The 7,383-nt window shown below is 48.4% G+C and overlaps 1 pseudogene; it reads left to right on the top strand.

The window, feature by feature from the left end:
- Nucleotides 1-834: 834 nt before the first annotated feature.
- Nucleotides 835-1,433, top strand: LOC116474682 (large ribosomal subunit protein eL37-like; annotated as a pseudogene).
- The last annotated feature ends 5,950 nt before the right edge of the window (nt 1,434-7,383 follow it).

Below are 7,383 nucleotides of genomic sequence, written 5' to 3'. Positions count from 1 at the left end.
AGTTTACAGGTAAGTAAGCAAATGAAGAGGCTCAGAGAGGTGAGGCATTCTGCCTAAATTCTACTAAACCACAGCTGGTTAGTAAAGCTGGGATTCAAACTCCAGAACCTGTGTTCTTAGCTTTATGCTGACTCATCTGAGGTTTGCACAAGTGTGGTGACTTGCCCAAGGTCATAGAGCATGCCAATGATTCGAATCCCCGTCTGTCCGACATTTATACAATCATGGCCTTTCTACCCCAGGATTTCTTGACCTTGGCATATTTGGGGCCAGATAATTCATTGTTGTGGAGGGGACTCCCTCGTGTAGTGTATGTTTAGCAGCATCCTTAACCTCTACCCATTCAATGTCAGTAGTGGCTGACATCCCCACCCAAGTTGTGACAACAAATTGCCAAATGTCAGAATGTTGACAAATGCCCCCTGGCTGGGGGGCAAAATCATGCCCAGTTGAGGCTACTGGTCTACCACAATCTGCTGTGTCTCCTCAGCCTTTTCACCTTAAGAAACTCCCTCAAGGTTGCCCACAACAAGCCAGTGACAACCTGAAGCAAAACCCAGGAATCTCACGGCTGAATAGGAAATGGAACTGAGGTTGAACCGGTGACCGATGTTTCACTAAGAGAGCAATGGATTAACTGGCAATGCTGTTACACAAACAGAATGGCACAGCTGGCTTCCTACCAGGTCACTTCCTACCACCTCCAGTGGCAATCAAGAAGCAGCCCCCAGGGAAGGTGGTTGCTCTATCTTTCCTGTGAAATTCCAGGAATCCAGTTTTTGCCAAGAGGCTGATAAGAATTTCCTGCTCTTTGGTCTCAGCTGCAGAAGCAAGATGAAGGGAACGTCAACATTTGGCAAGCGTTGCAATAAGACACACAAGTCATGCCACCACTATGGCTCTAAGGCCTACCACCTTCAGAAGTCGACCTGTGGCAGGCCAGGCGCGATGGCTCACGCCTGTAATCCCAGCACTTTGGGAGGCTGAGGTGGGTGGATCATGAGGTCAGGAGTTCAAGACCAGCCTGGCCAACATGGTGAAATCCTGTCTCTACTAAAAATACAAAAAAATTAACCGAGCGTGGTGGCAGATGCCTGTAATCCCAGCTACTCAGGAGGCTGAGGCAGAGAATTTCTTGAACCTGGGAGGTGGAGGTTGCAGTGAGCCAAGATCACACCACTGCACTCCAGCCTGGACAACAGAGTGAGACTCCATCTCCAAAAAAAAAAAAGTTGACCTGTGGCAAATGTGGCTACCCTGCCAAGCACAAGAGGAAGTATAACTGGAGTGCCAAGGCTCAAAGATGAAATGCCACTGGGACTGGTCGAATGAGACACCTAAAAGCTGTATACCACAGATTCAGGCATGGATTTCGTGAAGAAACAACACCTAAACCCAAAAGGGCAGCTGTTGCAGCATCCAAGTCATCTTAACAATTTCAACCAATAGGCCAGGTGGGGTGGCTCACCCCTGTAATCCCAGCACTTTGGGAGGCCAAGGTAGGTGAATCACGAGGTCAGGAGTTCGAGACCAGCCTGGCCAACATGGTGAAACCATGTCTCTACTACAAATACAAAAAATTAGCTGGGCGTGGTGGCAGCCGCCTGTAATCCCAACTACTTGGGAGGCTGAGGCAGGAGAATCGCTTGAACCCAGGAGGTGGAGGTTGCAGTGAGCCGAGATCGCGCCACTGTACTCCAGCCCGGGTGACAATGCGAGACGCCATCTCAAAAAAACAACAACAACAAACAAACAGATGTCACAATCAGAAGCTTCAAAACATCTAGTCCAAGTTCTGATTATTCTCTTTAGTGTAAGGTTTATGACCTGGTGGGAACTCTTTTTCATTTATCCCTGGCATTTAACCAAGACAAAAGGCTGGCCCTGGAGGTCTACCCCAGAGGGCCATGGGACCCAGGATTTTAGGGAAGGGAAGGAAAAGGATCTTCATGGTGTATCTTCTCAGAGGATTGAGGCACAGCAGAGACCTGAACCCCAGGACACTTGCTAATACCTGTCAGGCGGAGGGCACTTGCCTAGGTGCCACGAGCAAGGTGCTACCAAACCTTGCTGCACCAAGAGACAGCCCAATGCACTGTAGTTAGTGCTAAGGAGAGAGAGGCTTTGATCCAGGTTCCTGAGTTCCACTCAGTTGTGTCAGTTACCTCTGAGGGTATGGAAGTGGCTCCAAGGACGCACATGTTTGCCCTCTGCCCAAGCTGCCAGGGGAAAGCAGCTAAGTGTTGGCCTTGAAAAAGTGAGCACTGAACTAAGAAGCACCAGCTTATGTTCTGCTGCCTCTGTCTGGCCCTTCCTCTCTCCCCCAGCTTAGAGGCCTCCCAGAGGTAGTTAACTGGTCCTTTAAGCAGCTGCCATCCCCTGCAGCCCTTCAGGCCCTGACTTGCAGGTTCTCTGTGCAAGCTTGGCTCAGCCTTTTTGGAAATATAATAGGTATAGTACTGTTAAAATGAGGGCACTGGGGGAAAAAAGAAGAAGAAAAAATAAGCATAGCAGAGGAAGTAAATGCTAAGATATATAGCTGCCAAGCATGGTGGCTAATGCCTGTAATCCCAACACTTTGTGAGGCTGAGGCAGGACAGTCACTTGAGGTTGGGAGTTCAAGACCAGCCTGGGCAACAAAGTGAGACCTTGTCTATCTGTCTGTCTCTCTCTCTGTCTCCCCCTCTCTGTCTCCCTCTCTCTCTCTCTCCATATATATATCCGCACCTGGCCTCTGAACATATTTTTAGATAAAAACTGTAAGATCTATAGCCAGGGGAAGGGCAGCTGGCTACCATGTTCTTATTTCCATTCTGTTCACCAGTTATGGAACACCCACTGAATGTCAGGTCCAAGTGACAGAAAGATAGGTGCCCCCATGCTTCTTGCCCAGAAGGAGGAGGTCATATCTAGTGGCCAGAGGGATGAGTAAAAAGCCATTAAAATAAAAAGTAGTGCATGTTATAATAAAGGTATGAGTAATCAGCCATGAGAACCAGAGGAGGGAGTAATTAAAAATAATAATAATAATATGCCTGGAAGTGTCAGTGTTTAGCAGAGAAAGTAATATTCCAGCCAGCCTTGAAGAATGAGTAAGAATAATAAGAGTTAATAATTATTGAACATTTCCAGTGACCAGGCATTGTATACATTCATTATCACATGATCTTAGTAGCTACTATTATTTTCTCAATTTTGCTGAAGAAGAGCAGAGGTTCATAGAGGTTAAACAACTAGGATTTCCCTACCTAGGATATGGTAGAGGTAAAGAGTATTCCAGCAGGCAGCAGTAGCTCATGCCTGTAATCCCAGCACTTTGGGAGGCCGAGGTGGGCGGATCACCTGAGGCCAGGAGTTCAAGACCAGCCTGACCAACATGGAGACACCCCATCTCTACTGAAAATACAAAATTAGCTGGGCATGGTGGTGTATGCCTCTAATCCCAGCTACTTGGGAGGCTGAGGCAGGAGAATCGCTTGAACCCGGGAGGCAGAGGTTGCAGTGAGCTGAGATCGCACTATTGCACTCCATCCTGGGCAACAAGAGTGAAACCCCATCCCGTTTCAAAAAAAAAAACAAACAAACAAACAAAAAAAGAGTATTCCAAGTAGAAAAAATGGGCAAAGTCTTGGAGGGGGGAGAAGGTACATGGGAAAGTGAGGTGCCAATTATTTGTACAGTCCTTGCCACTTTACAAAAGCTTCTGGAAATGCCATATTTAATCCTCAGGGAAACCTTTAGAGGTAGGAATTTTCACTATTCTATATTGCAAAATATAGGCTGCAAAAATAGGCTTCAAAGAAGGTAAGAGATGCAGATTAAAAACCTGAACCTCCATCTAAATCTAAGGTAAGGGTTTTCTGTTCATTACCCCATCACTACCAGACCTTGTACTTGAAAATAATGGTCCAGTGGTGAGATACACTGACGAATCCCCTCACCCCATGGGCCACCTCTGGGCCTTTGCATTCTGTAGCTATGGAGGAGCTATGGAATAGTGTTTTTCTTTGTACGAGGTTACCAAGCAAACTGATCTTTGACCACCTTACTGAATAAATAATAATCAAGCAAAATTCTGGAGTCCTTTTTTTTTTTTTTTTTTGAGACATAGTCTCCCTCTGTCGCCCAGGCTGGAGTGCAGTGGCATGTTACCTCCTGGGCTCAAGCGATTCTCCTGCCTCAGCCTCCAGAGTAGCTGGGATTACAGGTGCCCACCACCACGCCCAGCTAATTTTTGTATTTTTAGTGGAGACGGGGTTTCACCATGTTGGCCAGGCTGGTCTTAAACTCCTGACCTCAAATGATCCACATGCCTCAGCCTCCCAAAGTGCTGGGATTATAGGCATGCACTGCGCGATCTCGGCTCACTGCAACCTCCACCTCCCGGGTTCAAGCAATTCTCCTGCCTCAGCCTCCCGAGTTGCTGGGACTACAGGTGCGTGCCACCACGCCCAGCTAATTTTTGTATTTTTAGTAGAGACGGGGTTTCACCATGTTGGCCAGGATGGTCTCGATCTCTTGACCTCGTGATCTACCCACTTCAGCCTCCCAAAGTGCTGGGATTACAGGCATGAGCCACCGCGCCCAGCCGGCAACTACTGTTAACGTTTTCTTGTGTATCCTCTTTTTTTTTTTTTTTGAGACAGTCTCACTCTGTCGCCCAGGCTGGAGTGAAACGGCACAATCTCAGCTCACTGCAACCTCTGCCTCCCAGGTTCAAGCAATTCTGCCTCAGCAGGATTAGCTGGGATTACAGGTGCCTGCTGCCATGACCAACTAATTTTTGTATTTTTAGTTTAGACGAAGTTTCACCATGTTGGCTAGGCTGGTCTCGAACTCCTGACCTCAGGTGATCCACCCACCTCAGCCTCCCAAAGTACTGGGAGTACAGGATGAGCCACCACTCCCGGCCTTGTGTATCCTTTTATAGATATTCTGGCATCTTTATTATGCTGATAAAACACTATACCAACAAAACGCAAAATCTGCATAAAATACTATATTGATTCATTTCACTTCATGTTGTGCCTAAGCTGTGCCATGCCCTGTGCTGGATTCACATATAATACATTGTCTAGAGCCCCAAGGGTGTACACGTTGTGTGCGTATATGTGTCAAGAGGGGATGGGGCTGGCTTATGCCTGTAATCCCAGCACTTGGGAGGCTGAGTGGGGTGGATCACTTGAGATTAGGAGTTCGAGACCAGCATGGCCAACAGGGCGAAACCCAGTCTCTATTAAAAATACAAAAATCAGCTGGGCATGGTGGCCCACACTTTACAAATCTTCTGGAAATGTCATACTTAATCCTCAGGGAAACTTTGAGAGGTAGGAATTACTGAAAATACAAAATTAGCTGGACGTGGTATAGTCCCAACTACTCAGGAGGCTGAGGCACAAGAATCCCCTGAAACTGGGAGGCAGGGTTGCAGTGAGCTGAGATCAGGCCACGGCATTCCAGTCTGGGTGACAGAGCAATACTCCCTCTCATAGAAAAAAAAAAGGTGGGGGGTGGGGGCAACAGGTACCAAGGGACCATAATTAGTACAAGGTAAAATATAAGTGTGGGAGTGTCACGTAGTGGTTAGCACTTGTTCTCAGAAGTCAGATTTGGTTTACAGTCCCAATTTTGCGACTTGCTCTCAGCGTGACCCCATGTAATTCACTGAACCTCTGTAAGCCTGTTTTTCTATCTATCAGACCAGATTAATGATAGTACCTACGGCCAGGTGCGGTGGCTTACGCCTGTAATCCCAGCACTTTGGGAGGCCGAGGCGGATGGATCATAAGGTCAGGAGATCGAGACCATCCTGGCTAACACGGTGAAACCCCATCTCTACAAAAAATATAAAAAATTAGCCAGGCGGCCGGGCGCGGTGGCTCAAGCCTGTAATCCCAGCACTTTGGGAGGCCGAGGTGGGCGGATCACGAGGTCAGGAGATCGAGACCATCCTGGCTAATCCGGTGAAACCTCGTCTCTACTAAAAATACAAAAAAATTAGGCGTGGTGGTGGGCGCCTGTAGTCCCAGCTACTCGGGAGGCTGAGGCAGGAGAATGGCGTGAACCCGGGAGGCGGAGCTTGCAGTGAGCCAAGATCACGCCACTGCACTCCAGCCTGACAAAGCGAGACTCAGTCTCAAAAAAAAAAAAAAAGAAGAATAAATTAGCGAGGTGGGGGGGCGCGCGTCTTCCCAGCTACTTGGGAGGCTGGGGCAGGAGAATGGCGTAAACCCGGGAGGCGGAGCTTGCAGTGAGCCGAGATCGCGCCACTGCACTCCAGCCTGGGCAACAGAGTGAGACTCCAAACAAAAAATAAAAATAAAAATAAATAAATAATAGTACCTACTACTTCACTGAGTGTTGAAAGGAATAAAGCCAAAGTATACAAAATGCCTGCCACATATTAAACACTCAATAAATGTCTGCTAAAAAATAATTTTTTAGGCCAAACACGGTGGCTCACGCCTGTAATCCCCAGCACTTTGGGAGGCCAAGGCGGGAGGCCAAGGCTTGAGCCCAGAAGTTCGAGACCAACCTGGGCAACATGGTGAAACCTCGCCTCTACAGAAAAATACAAAAATTAGCCGGGCATGGTGGCACATGCCTGTAATCCCAGCTACTTGGAGGGCTGAGGCGGAGGTTGCAGTGAGTTGTGATCCCACCACTGCACTCCAGCCTGGGTGACAGAGCAAGACCCTGTCTCAAAACAAAACAAATCAATCCTTAGCTCTCCATAAATGTTGGTCATTATCCTTCAGGTCTGCATTCCATTATTGTAAATTCATAAAACTCTAAAAGGCAGGAAGGGTGTGGTGGGTGGATGACTTCTGTAATCCCAGCACTTTGGGAGACCGAGAAGGGCGGATGACTTGATCCAACTCCAACAGGAGTTGGAGACCTTCCTGGCCAACATGGTGAAACCTCGCCCCTTCTAAAAAAATACAAAAAATTAGCCAGGCGTAGAGGCATGCCTGTAATCTCAGCTACTGGGAAGGCTGAGGCAGGAGAATTGCTTGAACCCAGGAGGCGGAGATTGCAGTGAGCCACGACTGCGCCTTGCACTCCGGCCTGCGTGACAAGAGTGAGATTCCCTCTTTAAAACCAAAAAAACTCAGCCGGGCGCGGTGGCTCACGCTTGTAATCCCAGCACTTTGGGAGGCCGAGGCGGGTGGATCACGAGGTCAGGAGATCGAGACCACAGTGAAACCCCGTCTCTACTAAAAATACAAAAAAAATTAGCCGGGCGTGGTGGCAGGCGCCTGTAGTCCCAGCTACTCGGAGAGGCTGAGGCAGGAGAATGGCGTGAACCCGGGAGGCGGAGCTTGCAGTGAGCCGAGATCGCGCCACTACACTCCAGCCTGGGTGACAGAGCGAGACTCCGTC

Source organism: Hylobates moloch, unplaced genomic scaffold (assembly GCF_009828535.3).
Source record: "Hylobates moloch isolate HMO894 unplaced genomic scaffold, HMol_V3 SCAFFOLD_10, whole genome shotgun sequence".
NCBI lineage: Eukaryota > Metazoa > Chordata > Mammalia > Primates > Hylobatidae > Hylobates > Hylobates moloch.
Note: the sequence above shows the minus strand (reverse complement) of the source record. Positions and strands in the feature narration are given on the sequence as shown.